General features: G+C 43.8%; 1 protein-coding gene across 1 annotated transcript in view; it reads right to left on the bottom strand.

The window, feature by feature from the left end:
• Window positions 1-16,894, bottom strand: part of LOC100692857 (uncharacterized) — a 444,159-nt gene that overhangs the window by 41,448 nt on the left and 385,817 nt on the right. The gene's annotated exons all lie outside the window — the stretch shown is intronic.

Below are 16,894 nucleotides of genomic sequence, written 5' to 3'. Positions count from 1 at the left end.
CATATAATGAAACACGTGCACAGGGTTCAAATAGATAGTAGCTTGTAAATTAAAATCACAGCAAATCCACTTAAGAAGTTAAAACTAACTAACAGATTATTTCTGACATGGCAGGTTCACAAGCTGTGTTATGTGTATCCATGTATCTATTGTCATGGTAATGAAGCTTTGTACAGCTTTTTTTTCTCATATTTTTTCAGTGGGATGTTTTAGTCACTAACAAAACATGACAAATAATGTGATAGCAAACATCCAGCTTGGTCTGCTCTGAGATCTTATCTCAGAGCTAAAGAGCGGGTTTTGAGACAATAAGAATAGCAGTCATCTATAAAGAACGATGTAACTTTCTTCCATCACCTGTGACAGTGTATGGCACTAACCCTAATGTTGTGTTCATTTAATAGTATACAACAACAACAACTACAACCACAGCCCGGGAACTTGGTTCTTTTCAGAAACACCATCTCCATGCGTATCTTGATTTGACATCATATGTTAGCCACTTCTTGCTATATTTAGATTACTTGCTTGCCATATACTGTTTAAAAGGGCAATGTCCTTTATTCCCATTCAGCCTCCGAAAAACTTCTGTCCATCTGACAGAACATTCATCATCCAAATTAAGGGTTGGCTTATTCATTCAGTTTATTCTTGAGTATCTGTACCTTGGTCAAGAGTCTGCTGACATACAGATGAAGGAAGAGCTTCTGAAGTACTTCAAAGAAAGCTTTCAGTCTCGAGGTTAACTGAGATTCAGTGCATATATCCCACCCATTAAGAGTGCACATGCAGAGGCCATGTCTTCCAGGTCATGCAGAACACCCTAGATCAGGGGTCTGCAACCTTTTACACCCAAAGAGCCATTTGGACCCGGTTTCCACACAAAAGAAAACACTGGGAGCCGCAAATACTTTTTGACATCTAAAATGAAGATAACACTGTATATATTGTTTTTTATCTTTATGCTTTGTGTGAACAACTAAGGTGTGTTTCTTATGAAATCCATGAAGTGCTACAGAGAAAATTAAATTATATTTATGTAATTAACACATTTTGAACTCTTAAAGAAATATAACAAAAGGAAAGACACCCAGCTGAACTAAAATGATCCATGTAGCAAACAAAAACTGTTGTCAGCCGCCACCCTTATATCGCCTTTGGGCTGTTGGAGCCTTGACCTGACTCTTAAAAAATAATTGGAAAAAAGCTCTATGCTGCTGAAAGATGAAAAATAGATATTTGCAAAATTCTGCCTAAATATGTATTTTACCTGGTTAGTGCGTGCGGCGGGGCGTGGTTTGAAGCAATTATCACCAGGTCTGTCGACCTCCATTGTCTGTCCACTCATATGTCGTGAATAATTTTATTTAAAAAATTAAGTGTGTGATTTAACAAACTGTAATTTATAACTATGTTGATTCGTATAACTCCGCTAGGAAACATGCTGTATTTACAGACCATTTTTACATAATACAGATTACTGATAGAGCATAACAATGGTGTCACAGTGGCTTTCGCCCTCGACCTTTTGGATTTTAAATGTCACTTTATGCTATCCTTGCTATCCTATTCAATATTTATGACTCTCGGATTACAGTAAAGGAATCCCAAGAAAGCAAATGAAAAAATAACCCCTTGAAAAAATAACCCCATGAACCCCTGTAGCTAATCCCTTAATAAAACAAAAAACAATAAAAATGTTTCTTACACAGTCCACAAAATAAGCATGTCCAGGACCCAGTAAAACTAATTTAGAACAAGCGCATATAACATGTCTTGTAAGACAAATGCAAAATATAACCATGCTCGACATGTAGATACTAAACAACATAGTCAAAGAAAAAAGTGGTCTTAACTCTCAAAGAAACAGCAGCTTGGAGCCAAAACAACGTTTTTAAGTTAAATTTGAAGTCTTGCATGAGCAGGCCCAAGCCGTGAAACCTTGTTGTTCTTCGCGGTTTCATTACAACTGTTTTTGCATTACTGCCACCTTGTGGATATACAAAGTATATCGATCCTAATTGACTTAACTTAAATGTTATGCCATCAAGTAACACATTAGTATTATGTACAGTGAATAACAGACACAATTACGTAGACTTGATTAGAAAAACATATGTTAACTTAACAAAAACATATATTTTAAGTAAAATGAAAATAAATAATTAATATACACTGAACAATCCACCTCATTCATTTTTTTGAGTGTATTTAATTTCTTATGATCAGAATTGCATAAATGTGTTTCTTGAAGAAACATTATGTCAGCGTTTAAATCTTTAATATGCGTCATAACTTTCGTGCGTTTTATTATGGCATTTAACCCTCCAGTATTTAACGAAATTATCCTCACAGCCTGTCCACCAGTGGTTCCCCCTTTGGCTACAGTGGCCATAGTTCGGTGTCCAGCAGTCATTTATCGTATCAGTCTCAACGAGCAAGCAACCGCAAGTAATTAAAGTCTTCTGAGCAAAAATTACACGATAAAAAATAAGTACACACATGGCATCAAACTTAAAATAAACAAAATTATATAAAAGTAAAAATATTTCCTTAAACATCAAACCTAATCCCCAAGTATCGTACTTCCCTTTCTCCATCTCCTTTCCTCTTCTTTACCTGTCTCAGCTTTGCAGCTTTTTAACAGAACAACTAAACCCCCCCATATTAACAAATATAAACTTTAAGTAAACCGTCAAGACATATATTCAGTTAATTAAATGGTCCAAGTAATTTAAAAAAAATATTATCCGAATTTTCATATAATAATGATGTAAAACTGAAAAAGTATAAGTTTAAAGTAAAAATACCCCACAGGGAATTAATCACCCAAAACTGAACTCACATTGATCTGAAAGGTTAGCCTCTGTTACTTTATAACTTTTTATTTTAATTCTATAATACCTTTCCAACCTTTAACCTTGAATATGAAGTATAATATAAAATAAATGACAGCATTTTATACAGTCCTAAGTTAACGTTAAGTACAAGTTACTTCTGAATCAACTGAGACAGCCCTTAACCAAAATAAGTGAAAATAACACCGCCTTTAGGCTGATGGGTTTACATCAGTCGAAAATTCTGGTACATCGGAATAATCCTTAAGGACCTTTAAACTGAACTAAATAACAAACATCACAGTTGTCCGTAGGATAACAATAGATGGTGAGACTTTTCAGGCTCCCGTCTCCGTTTAAAGACTTACCGAAACAGAATGAGTTCCTCTTATTATAAACGTAATTGGCGTTACTCACATTCCCACGAAAGAAGTGGCTTCCTCAGGTGATGAAAATCTCTTCTTCTCGCCGCTCTCCAGAGTAATCTGTAAGCGAGCCGGGAAGAGAAGCGTTGGCCGTAGGGCTAAGTTGTAGAGGTCAGCCATCACCGATCGGTACTTAGCTCGTTCCTCAGCGACTTCAGGCGTATAGTCCTCAAAGATCTGAACTGGTGACCCGCGATAGTGGAGCTTGCCTCGTTGCTTACGAGCCTCTCGAATAATCAGCTCCTTGGTCTGATACCGATGAAGACGAATTATTACCGGTCTAGGTCGAGCACCAGGTTGTGGTTTAGCGATGAGTGTCCTATGGGCTCGATCCAGTTCAGGGGGGGACTGAAGAATTTGTTCACCGAGTACTTCAACCAGAAGGTCAGCAAAGAAGCTTGTAGGTCTAGGTCCTTCTATTGACTCTGGGAGACCAATTATCCTGATCTTGTTTCTGCGGCTACAGCTTTCTAGATCAATGGTCTTGGCTTTTAACTTAGTATTACTTTCTGCCAGTGCTACACACCTCTCCTCCAGGGCTTGAAGTTGTTGCTCTTGTAGTTTAGCGTGGGATTCCAGCAAATTCATTCGCTGACCATGTTCTCTAATCATTGTCTGTATCTTATCAAGCCTTGCTTCTAGGGTCGCGAATGAAGTTTTAAAGTTGGCTGAGGTGCTGGCTCTGTGCTCTTCTAGCATGTTGGCTATGCTAGTCAACGCCGTGCTATCCACTGTCAGAGAGGTGGCCACGTCATCTTCATTATCTGTCATTGTAGTCATCTTTTTCTTCCTTGGCATTCGTCAAATATGTTTGGGTTTGAAATGCAAGCTGTTTCAGTCTTGGTTAAGTTCAATTTTCTGAAAAATATAAACTTTTAGAATTATCGCTGCGAAAAGCTGAGACGGTGCTGCCTTCACATGCTTCACCAAACTGGAAGTCCCTAGTTTGGGAGTTTGTTTCTCAATGCTGAGGTGAAGATGGAGGTCAGAAGCAATAAAGTTTGATGTATTTCTGGGGACCTTGTTTGATAGTATTCATTTTCTAATTCCTTTATTTTTGTCTCTAACTTTTTTGTCTGTTGGAAAGTCAATCTTGCTTTAGAGCTAGTGATGCTAATTATTTGGCCCCTAAAGCGTTAAAAGCCTCCCATCTTATGCTTGCAGAAGTTTCTGTTTTATTCATTTCAAAATAGAGGCTAATTTGTTCATCCAGAAGCGAGACAAAGGGGGTCAGCCAACCATTTTTGTTTGCAATGCCAAATCCTAGCATCTTTTACAAGCTTTGGGTCCTAAAATACCAATGAATTGGGAGCATGGTCTGAGACTAGGATAGCCTCATATGATCGTTCCTTGATTTTATGTCTCAACTCTGCATGTATCAAAAAGAAGTAAATTCTTGAATAGGACTTGTATGCACCAGAATAACATGAGAATTTTAGAACGTCCGGATTTTCTTCTCTCCAGATATCTATTAAGTTCAATTCCTTCATAAATTACTGTATAGTTACCCTACTACAGATGTGAGACTCTTCAGTTCCAGAGCTCCTATCTTTCGCTGGATCTAATACACAGGTTAAATCGCCAGCCGCCACACATTCACAAGGAAAAGACAGTGCAGACAAGACCTTGCCTCTCCACCTCGTCTTAATTTTAAAGTCCTCAGTATCAGATGTGTTTCCTGAAGAAACACAGTGTTAGACTGCAAAAATTGTATTCTGTTTATGACTTAACTTTCCTCAGATTCCGTAACCCTCTGCAGTTCCATGATGTGATTTTGATTTTTATCTTACTAGACATTTCTTGTAGATTGTTTAGTTACAGTGGCTTGCAAAAGTATTCGGCCCCCTTGAACTTTCCCACATTTTGTCACATTACAGCCACAAACACGAATCAATTTTATTGGAATTCCACGTGAAAGACCAATACAAAGTGGTGTACACGTGAGAAGTGGAACGAAAATCATACATGATTCCAAACATTTTTTACAAATAAATAATTGCAAAGTGGGGTGTGCGTAATTATTCAGCCCCCTTTGGTCTGAGATGGACAGTGTTTGTGAACAGCAGTTTTCAGATCTTGCCACAGATTCTCGATTGGATTTAGACACCAGACAGGTCAGGGATAAAGTTATTGAGAAATTTAAAGCAGGCTTAGGCTACAAAAAGATTTCCCAAGCCTTGAACATCCCACGGAGCACTGTTCAAGCCATCATTCAGAAATGGAAGGAGTATGGCACAACTGTAAACCTACCAAGACAAGGCCGTCCACCTAAACTCACAGGCCGAACAAGGAGAGTGCTGATCAGAAATGCAGCCAAGAGGCCCATGGTGACTCTGGACGAGCTGCAGAGATCTACAGCTCAGGTGGGGGAATCTGTCCATAGGACAACTATTAGTCGTGCACTGCACAAAGTTGGCCTTCATGGAAGAGGGGCAAGAAGAAAGCCATTGTTAAGAGAAAACCATAAGAAGTCCCGTTTGCAGTTTGCCACAAGACATGTGGGGACACAGCAAACATGTGGAAGAAGGTGCTCTGGTCAGATGAGACCAAAATGGAACTTTTTGGCCAAAATGCAAAACGCTATGTGTGGCGGAAAAACTAACACTGCACATCACTCTGAACACACCATCCCCACTGTCAAATATGGTGGTGGCAGCATCATGCTCTGGGGGTGCTTCTCTTCAGCAGGGACAGGGAAGCTGGTCAGAGTTGATGGGAAGATGGATGGAGCCAAATACAGGGCAATCTTGGAAGAAAACCTCTTGGATTCTACAAAAGTCTTGAGACTGGGGCGAAGGTTCATCTTCCAGCAGGACAACGACCCTAAACATAAAGCCAGGGCAACAATGGAATGGTTTAAAACAAAACATATCCATGTGTTAGAATGGCCCAGTCAAAGTCCAGATCTAAATCTAATCGAGAATCTGTGGCAAGATCTGAAAACTGCTGTTCACAAACGCTGCCCATCTAATCTGACTGAGCTGGAGCTGTTTTGCAAAGAAGAATGGGCAAGGATTTCAGTCTCTAGATGTGCAGAGCTGGTAGAGACAGACCCTAAAAGACTGGCAGCTGTAATTGCAGCAAAAGTTGGTTCTAGAAAGTATTGACTCAGGGGGCTGAATAATTACGCACACCAGACTTTGCAGTTATTTATTTGTAAAAAATATTTGGAATCATGTATGATTTTCGTTCCACTTCTCACGTGTACACCACTTTGTATTGGTCTTACACGTGGAATTCCAATAAAATTGATTCGTGTTTGTGGCTGTAATGTGACAAAATGTGGAAAAGTTCAAGGGGGCTGAATATTTTTGCAAGCCACTGTATATTCCCCAAACAAATGAAAATATATGTTAGAAAAATTACAAAAAGAAACAGACAGAAGGCTAACATAAATAATATTACTAACAACAGAAACTGTCCAAATATACCCCCACCTTCACTCATATCCAGGCCCTTTAACCTGGATTTCCTTCCCCAGATGTTTAAAGTTTCCAGATAGCAATTAACAGTCCCACCCAAGGATGAAACAGTATAGCTGAAATAGTAGAACCGAACAAACCAACTATTAACTATAACATTAGCCATACCCTCCTATGCCACCAAAATTAGATATTTAATTCCTATTAAATTCCCATTGAGCGGAGTTGGCGCCTCGTGTCGTCAAACTCCTGTTTCTTGTGGACACCTGCCGCCATATCCTGGTAAAACCTCACTGTCTCGTTCTTGTATTGTACTTCTCTTTTTGTGTCTCAGCCGCTCTCATCACCAATTCTTTACCTTTGAAGCAGAGAAATTTCATTATCAGCGTACGGGGTGCAGCATTGTTGTGGGTTCTTGACCCAACTCTGTGAGCCCTCTCCAGCGTTAGTTTTGTATGCACCAGCACCAGCTCCAGTGCAACTGGCAGCCAACTCTCCAGAAAGGCACAGGCCTCCCTGCCCCCCGCTCCCTCAGGTAGGTTGACCATCCTTAAATTGGAGCGCCTTGATCTTGTCTCCAGGTCTAGCAGTTTATCCTCCAAGTCTTTATTTTTATTTTCTAGGACTGACGTTATACTCAGTTGTCAAAATCCTAGTTTCTGTTTCTGTGAGGGCTCAACACAATTAGGAAAGTATTTTCTTACACTCTCAATAGCAAACAATATACCATCAAACCTGGTGGAGAACTCAGGTTTCATGTCGTTGACAGCGGTCAGGATGATAGGGCAGGACTCTCCCGCTGCCATCATCTTCTGTGACTAAGTTTATTTGTCGAAATAGGGGTTATTCAACTACTCAAGTACAATATTTTAGCAGGATTTAGGCAAAAGGGTAGCAGAGCAGGTTAACATATGTGCGCTCAACTCGCTGCCATACTGGATGTCCCCCAACAGGCTTTTAAAGTCACGCCTGTTCGTTCCCAAAATCAGAGATGCAACAGGCCCAAACTAACAGCTGCCTTTATTTTATGCATTTTGCCCTTAATTTTAATCAGCAGCACCACTATGGGATATTTGTTCATGTCCCCATACACACATCCAACCTCCACCCACTCCGCTTCCAACAATCCCCTGGAGCGAATCAGGGTTTGGTGGACCAGGGTCTGCGTGGAGCCAGTCTCCACCAAAGCGTGGACACTGGCTCCTTGATCCTCAGCCAGGGTGACTGCAGCCTCACGCTCGCTGGCTGATATGAGCGCACCCATGGTGCCATTTCCCTGGGCAGCCACTCCACGAACTGCTCCAGGACCACCTTTGCCAACATGCGGGCCTCCCCCTCCGATAGCATGGGCTGCAGCCTCCTTGCAGCTGCGTCATGCAGCTTCCCAACCCACACGAATGGCAGGTCGCATCCAACTGCCCGTAACTAACAGGGATGATCTTCGAGGGAAAGGAGCAGGTGATCTTACACGGCCTGGCAGACATCTCTGAACTCCCTTTGTTTGGGCCTCCCCTGACAGCAGCAGCCTCAATGCCTCCTCTGCCGCAGGCCACTGGCATACCTCCTCCATGGTCTGAAAGGCCTTGAGAAAAACCTGTGGGTCATCACCCTCCGATGCATAGCCACCGCCAGTGGAGGGCAGGGCAGTGCCGTGGTGATGCCGACTCTGGGCCACCACCTGCTCACAGTGCATGGTCGCCATCTCTGCCATCATCTGGGCCAACAGCTGAAGTGGCACAGCCTGATGGTCGGGCATGGCTTGCTGGGTTTCAGCACCACTGTGAACGATCAGGACCTCACACAGCCTCAAGGTGACAGTTTCAGGGTTTCTTTTTATTTATAGACACAAACTTCCAGCGCCCCCCGTGTGCGGCAGCCTGTTACAGCAGCTCTGCTCACTCTGAGTTTCTTTCTTTCTTATCTTTTTTCTCCTTGTAATTTTTATAGCTAATGTTGCAATTAGACCCTGCAACCATGTTCCACCGTTTTGTGTTAGTCGTGGTCGTTTTTCTTAGTTTTTTTCCACTTTTTTCACCCGTGTCTGGGGACCCAGTGCAGGGATCCTTTGTTTACAGCAGCGGTACTGCCGGCGGACAGACTCGACATTCCCAGCGAGTTGAGGAAGAAAAGACGGGGGTGTCGTGCTGGGAAGGAGCGCCGTCGCCCGAGAAGGAGAAGTTATCGACCATCTCTTCCTTCTGTAATCATTGGAAACGTAAGATCTTTGCCCAATAAGATGGATGAGCTCATGTCGCTAACCTGGTCACAGAGGGAGTACCGGCAATGTAGCATCATGATGCTAACGGAGTCGTGGCTAACACCGCTAACTCCAGACACGGGCGTGACACTACCGGGATTCCAGCTGCTGCGAGCGGACAGGACGAGAGACAGCGGTAAGAGGAAAGGAGGGGGACTGGCAGTGTTTGTGAATGACAGATGGTGTAACCCTGGGCACATCACTGTGAAAGAACAACTCTGCAGCAGAGACATTGAGCTGTTAGCCGTTAGCATGCGTCCGTACTACCTGCCCCGGGAATTCTTGCATGTTATCGCGATAACAGCGTATGTCCCCCCCTCGGCCAACGCGGATGCAGCCTGTGACACTCTCCACTCTGTGGTCAGCAGACTGCAAACACAATCTCTGAGAGCCCTTCTCGTAATATCAGGGGACTTTAATCATGCCTCACTGGACTCCACACTGCCCACCTTCACCCAGTATGTGACCTGCCCAACCAGAGACAATAAAACACTGGACTTACTGTATGCCAATGCTGAAGAGGCATACAGTTCATCACCTCTCCCTCCCCTGGGCAGATCTGATCATAACCTGGTGCACCTTGTCCCTGTGTATGAGCCCTTAGTGCGCAGGGAGTCACCAGCCACTCGCACAGTCCAGAGATGGTCGGAGGAGAGCGAGGAGGCTCTTAAGGATTGTTTTGAGTCGACTGTGTGGGAGGTGATCTGTGACGACCACGGAGAGGACATCGACAGCCTTACTACATGCATTACTGACTATATTAATTTCTGTGTGGATAACTGTCATGGTCCTGGGTCGAGCGACCCAGTGTTTGAGTTTTATGTATCTTTTGTATTCATTTGTGCCTTAGCTTAGTTCACCTAGTTAATTTCTAGATTGCTGTGTAGTCCTGTTTCTTAGTTGTTTATGTCATCTCCCCCTGTACTAAGTCTCCCTGGTTCATGCGTCATGTCTGTGTGGTTATGTTTAGTTCATGTCATGTCTAGTCTCCATGTTCCCTGTTTTACTTTGAAAGTCTGTATTCAATGTCAGTATATGTAGTTTCACTCTCCCTGTCCTGTCATTAGGTTCATGTGTATCAGCTGTTCCCCCTCATGTGTTTCCACTTCCCTTGATCATCCCTCTGTGTTTCATTCAGTCTGGGTCGTGTCGTCTGTGTTATCTCCCCTACCCCTTGTCACAGTTTCTCAGCCATAGTCAGTCATCATTTGTATATTGTTTAGTCATAGTCTAACTTCTCAGTAAGAGTCATAGTTTCCTAGTCTTTGTTCAGGTTTTCCCTCAGTTACTTTGTTACTTTTTTCTGTGAGTTTTCGGCCCTCAATAAAAGGCTCGCCTTTTGTTAAGTCCAGTTTTGTCTCCTTGCCTCTGTCTGCTCTTGGGTCCTCTACTCACTCCACACAGTCTGCCCCGGCAGTCCATGAGAGATAACACCGTACCTACCAGGACTGTACAGTGTTTCTCCAACAACAAACCTTGGATTACCCCAGAAATTAAAGCTGTCCTCAAGCAGAAGAGGAGGGCCTTCAAATCCAGAGACAAAGAGGAGTTGAAAAGGGTGCAGAGAGAGTTGAGGGGACTGATAAGGAATGGGAAGGACAGCTACAGGCAGAAGATGGAGAACCAGCTTCAGCAAAACAACGTTGGTGAAGTCTGGAGAGGCCTCAGAACCATCTCGGGCCACAAACATCAGAACTCTCTGCCTGGGAGGGATGTGAGGTGGGCAAATGAACTGAATCTTTTCTTCAAAAGATTTGATTCATCCATGAGGCAGTCTCCAACATCGGCTGCAGACTCACCCAGCCCCATTGCTGCTGTTCCACCTCTGACACCTCAGACACTTCACACCTCCTCTACTCACCCTGCTCACTCCTCCCCACCCCCAACAATAGCATCCAATAGGGCTTTGGAGTTGATGTCACGCCGCAGTGCATTGTGGGATCGCGGCGCCATGTCAGTAGGCTAGAAGGCAAAACAAGCGCACAGTGTTCGAGTATTGGAATCGGGACTGCCAGAAACATGCTCAAAATCAGCGCAAAAGACAAAGGGCTGCATCACGACCGATTGCGCCCAGACGCCAAGAGACGGTACTTTGAAAAAAATTGCGTGCATCGGTAATGTGGACCCGTATGAAATAAGGTAGCGGAGTGGAAACCCAGACGACCTACGCCTTTTTCCTATCCCGATCTTTGCATACCTTGTCTGTGGAGTCAGCGCATACACAGCAACCCAGTTTAAGAATTATAAATCCCTGGAGGCCCACATCCAATTCACGAACGGATGGGTGCAAGATTTGTCCATCTTTAAGCCTCCACGCTGCGAGTACGTTGTCGTTAAGACAAAGGTAAGTCAGTTTAAACTTGATAACTTTCTAAACAACTTCCTTGTTACAGTTTTTGATTTGCACGTACAGTCAACCCATCTATATTAGCCTTGGTTCATTACAGACCTTTTATTAAAAGTGGTTTTTGTGTGTTTCAGGGTACTGCACTCACAACTACTGAATGAAACTGCAGTCCAACCAGTGTGACCTCGTTGTGTGGACACAGAGAGACCTTGCTGTGATACGCATCTTCCCTGATGTGGATTTCTGGGAACCACGTTTAAAGCAAGCACAAGACTTCTTTCTTAAAGTGTGTCTTCCTGAACTTGTTGGGAAATACTTCTCCAAACAACGTGCTGCTCTAAATAGCCTGTGTTTCATTTTGTGGTTCAAGATTGATGCCAGCTGTGTGTTGCCATGTAAATAGTTTGCATTTCATTTTTATGTACTTGTGAACAGATCAAGAATAAAAAAAACAAAGATACTATTTTCTGTTTTATTGAAACTACTTCACACAAAGTACAGTTATTTACAATGAACCACACATGCAACACAACAGCTTTATGAATACTCAACAAGAGCAAGTTTCATTTGGCGCTGGTTTGACAACCACACATATTCACCAAAGCACAGCAAACCTTAACAATCTTATCAAGCGGTGTTGTGTTTATTTCTGCTCTGCCCTGTGCATTGCACACACAATCCTTCGTCTGCCCTTTAGCTTCCGTGATGCTGTCCGATCGCCACTGTCCACATTTGCAGCTGGTACCTCAACCTCCACTTGTCCAACACAACTGCTGTCCACAGCCTCCATGACATGGTGATTTTGTTGTTGTTCTTCTGTCAGTTCATCGATTACTTCTGCACGGAGCACACCTTCAGACTCTGCAGCTGCATAATAAAAGCCTGTAAGATAAAATTAGTGCACATGACAGGTGTGTGATTCATCTGGAAGTTATGTGCGGATTACTGTACAATGAGAGCAATTTAGTATGTTTTTAGAGGCCCATGTGCAGTGTTGGTGCCCAGTCTGGATTTGTTACATTCATTTCATATGCTGGTTTGCCTGCAATAATGCTAAATCATAAGCTACTCAGTCGACATGATGACATGACGTGGTTCTGCAGCATCACACATTAGCATGTTTTATCTCATTATCTATGACCTCAGCACATTGAAAAAACACTTAAAGGCACTTAACACTTAAGAGTGATATGAATTAATTTAGAATTAATTTAGAACTCACCGGAAAGAAAATGCGGAGCAAACCAACAAAAAGTTGGGGATTGCACAGAACTCGATCCGCTCGTCTCACCGCTGCAATGCAAGCCTGAAGTCTTTGTTTAGTAATATCGGATACATGGCATCCCTCACGTTGCCTCCAGGATGGAAAACGATGAAAAGAGAGCCCATTATCCAGCTTCTTGCCTTCACGATCGTGTGATCTAACGTTGCAACTGACAACACATCACGTACGAGCCATAGCTGAAGCTGTATCCTGTGTCTAGCCTACTGTCATGGCGGAAGGGGGCGTGGCCCACCTCCCGTGACATCACGCTCCAAAGCCCTATACACACTCATCACAAGGCTCCAGCCTGTCTCTCTCAACCACCCAAACATTATTAGGAGGGAACTGAGGAGGATTAATGGCAAGAAGGCAGCGGGCCCAGATGGCATCAGCTCGAGGGTCGTCAGGTCCTGCGCGGACCAACTGTGTGGGGTGATGGAGCACCTCTTCAACCTGAGCCTGAGGCTGGGGAGAGTCCCACAGCTCTGGAAAACCTCCTGTGTTGTACCAGTGCCAAAGACTTCACGCCCCAAGGACCTCAACGGCTACAGGCCGGTGGCTCTGACATCCCACCTGATGAAGACCCTGGAGCGGCTGGTCCTGGCTCAGCTTCGGCACCTGGTGAGCTCATCATTGGACCCACTTCAGTTTGCCTACCAGCCCGGCATTGGAGCAGATGATGCCATCATTCATCTCCTACATCGTTCCCTCGCTCAGCTGGAGACCGCTGGGAGCACTGTGAGAATCATGTTCTTTGATTTCTCCAGTGCCTTCAACACTATTCTCCCCTCGGTCCTGAAAGACAAGCTGGAGAACTCTGGAGTGGACCATCACCTCACTACCTGGATTCTGGACTACCTCACCGACCGACCACAGTATGTGAGAACTCAGGGCTGTGTGTCGGACAGGGTCGTCTGCAGTTTGTTTGACTCTATTGGCCCCTGTATTCTGGAAATAATTAATACTTCTCTTTATACTGGCTCAGTTCCCAGCTATTTTAAACAAGCTATTGTTGAACCAATAGGGGCGACCATGGCTCAGGGGGTTGGGAAGGGCACCTGTAACCGGAAGGTCGCCGTTTCGATCCCCGGCCTCTCCGTCCTGGTCGTTGTGTCCTTGGGCAAGACACTTTACCCTACCGCCTACTGGTGTTGGCCAGAGGGGCCGATGGCGCGATATGGCAGCCTCGCTTCTGTCAGTCTGCCCCAGGGCAGCTGTGGCTACAACTGTAGCTTGCCTCCACCAGTGTGTGAATGTGAGCGTGAATGAATAATGTCATTATAAAGTGCTTTGGGTGCCTTGAAAAGCGCTATATAAATCCAATGCATTATTATTATTATTATTATTAAAGAAATCAAATTTGGACCCATCTCTTCCAAGCAGTTTCAGGCCAATATCAAAATTACCATTGGTGTCAAAGATCTTGGAAAAAAACAGTTGCAGAACAACTTAACAACTTTTTGGAGAAGAACAATGTTCTGGACATTTTCCAGTCTGGTTTCCGCAAATTGCACTCCACTGAAACCGCTTTGCTTAAAGTATCTAGTGACATTTTGATGGCAGCAGACTCTGGAGAGTACACCGTTCTGGTTCTGTTGGATCTCAGCTCTGCTTTTGATACTGTTGATCACAGCATCATGATAAATAGGCTGAAGGACCTGTTCGGGATTACTGGTGTTGTTTTGAAATGGTTTATGTCGTATCTGTCTGAGAGATCCTTTACTGTCTGTATCAATCATGTGTTGTCTGAAACGTCAGTTCTGCCTTCTGGGGTACCTCAAGGATCTGTTTTAGGTCCTATTCTCTTTTTGCTGTATATACTCCCTCTAGGCCAAATTATCAAACGTTACAGTAATATTTCTTATCATCTCTATGCTGATGACATTCAGTTATGGACATCGAGGCTGTGGACAGCTACAGGTACCTTGGTGTTCATCTGAACAACAAACTGGACTGGACTCATAACTCAGACGCCCTCTACAGGAAAGGGCAGAGCAGGCTGTACCTGCTTCGGAGACTCAGGTCGTTTGGAGTGGAGGGCCCACTCCTGAAGACCTTCTATGACTCTGTGGTGGCCTCAGCCATCTTTTATGGTGTGGTCTGCTGGGGGGGCAGCATCTCTGCTGGGGACAGGAAGAGACTGAACAGGCTGATCCGAAGGGCCAGCTCTGTTCTAGGATGCCCTCTGGACCCAGTGGAGGTGGTGAGTGACAGGAGAATGGTGGCTAAGCTGTCATCCCTGTTGGACAACATCTCCCACCCCATGCATGAGACTGTGACAGCACTGAGCAGCTCCTTCAGTGGGAGACTGCGGCACCCACGGTGTGGGACGGAGAGATTTCGCAGGTCTTTCCTCCCCACTGCTGTCAGACTCTACAATAAAGACTTTTGCAGCTGATCAAACACACAAACCCACACATGTGCAATAAGACTGCTATACGTGCAATTCTTCTTCTGACGAAGTTGTGTTTTTGTATTTTCCTACTCAGTTGTATATAGTATTTGTATTTCTATTTTATTCTATTGTATATATTATTCTATTCTATTTTATTCTATTGTATATAGTATTTTATTTTATTTTATTGTATTTTATTGCATTCCAGTGTTTTCTAATTTCTGCTACATAACTTTGCACTTTTGCTGTAACAAAACAAATTTCCCACCTGTGGGACTAATAAAGGCCATCTTATCTTATCTTATCTTATACTGTTCTTTCAAAGCTTCTGAGTTTTATAAATTGTCTTGTTTAAATAATTGTCTGTCAGAAATCAAACAATGGTTAAATGACAATTTCCTCCAGTTAAATGCAGATAAAACAGAAACCTTGATTATTGGACCTGATCACACGCTCTCAGAAATTCAGCAGCATATCAGTTTTTTAGACCCTTCATTTCAGTCGAGTCTCAGAAACTTAGGTGTTATATTTGACAGTTCAATGTCTCTTGAGAAACACTCTAAACAACTTGTCCGGAACTGTTTTTATCATTTAATAGAATAGAATAGAATGCCTTTATTGTCACTATACAGTTGTACAATGAGATACAGAGCATCTCCTACTCAGTGTAAACATGCTGGGGGGGGTACAGTTCTGCAGTGCTATATACATATGGACAGTATTAACATATGGAAGAAGATGTGTATATATATATAAAATGTACAATTCACAAGCCGTAAGTAATATGTAATAAATAGTGTTATGTATGTACAGTTGAGTTATTGCACATAGAATTGGTATAAATAGTGGTGGTCCATAGAGGAAGTGGGAAGTGGGGGGCTGTGTTATCGGTGCATGTGTGAGTTCAGGGTGGTTATCGCTTTGGGGAAGAAACTGTTTTTGAGTCTGTGGGTTTTTGTGCTGATGCACCTGTAGCACTTCCCTGAGGGAAGCAGGCTGAACATGTTGAAGCCAGGGTGGGAGCTGTCCTTGATAATGTTTGCTGCTCTGCTGAGGCAGCGGGAGGAATAAATGTCCAACAGGGAGGGGAGAGGGCAGCCGATGATCTTTTGTGCTGTCTTGACCACACTCTGAAGCCTCACTCTATCTGCCTTGGTGCAGCTGCCATACCATACTGTGATGCAGTAGGTTAGCAGGCTCTCAATGGACGAGCGGTAGAAGGTCAGCAGCAGGTTGGAGTTCAGCTTGTACTTCCTGAGGACGCTCAGGAAGTGCAGCCGCTGTTGGGCCTTCTTGATGACCGCTGAGATGTTTTCCGTCTAGGAGATGTCAGCAGAGATGAGGACACCAAGGAACCGGAAAGTGTGGACCCTCTCCACACACTCCCCGTTGATGTAGAGGGGGGCCAAGTCGGTGTTGTGTCTCCTGAAGTCGATAATGAGCTCTTTGGTTTTCTTAGTGTTCAGTGCCAGGTTGTTTTCAGGACTTCCTCTCTGTAGTCTGCCTCGTCTCCCTTTGAGATGAGTCCGACTACCGTGGTGTCATCAGCAAACTTGATGATGAGAGTGTTGTTGTGGGTCGGACTGCAGTCGTGGGTGTAGAGAGAATACAGGAGGGGGCTCAGCATGCAGCCCTGTGGGGAGCCGGTGCTCAGTGTGCGAGTGGAGGAGAGATGAGGGCCAAGTCTCACAGTCTGGGGCCGGTTTGTGAGGAAATCCTTTATCCAGGCACATGTGAGAGGAGGGAGGCCAAGAGTGACCAGTTTGGTGATGAGGATGTCCGGGATGATAGTATTAAAGGCTGAGCTGTAGTCCACAAAGAGCATTCGGACTCTTATAAATCAGCTCTTATAAAATATAAAGTTAACCAGAACATTCAATAAACTTACAGCCATTGCTTTCAAAGATTCAGGACACAGGAGGTGAAACTTTGACATGGAGAAGTAGG

The sequence above is a fragment of the Oreochromis niloticus genome, linkage group LG3 (assembly GCF_001858045.2).
Source record: "Oreochromis niloticus isolate F11D_XX linkage group LG3, O_niloticus_UMD_NMBU, whole genome shotgun sequence".
In the NCBI taxonomy this organism is placed as follows: Eukaryota; Metazoa; Chordata; class Actinopteri; order Cichliformes; family Cichlidae; genus Oreochromis; species Oreochromis niloticus.
Note: the sequence above shows the minus strand (reverse complement) of the source record. Positions and strands in the feature narration are given on the sequence as shown.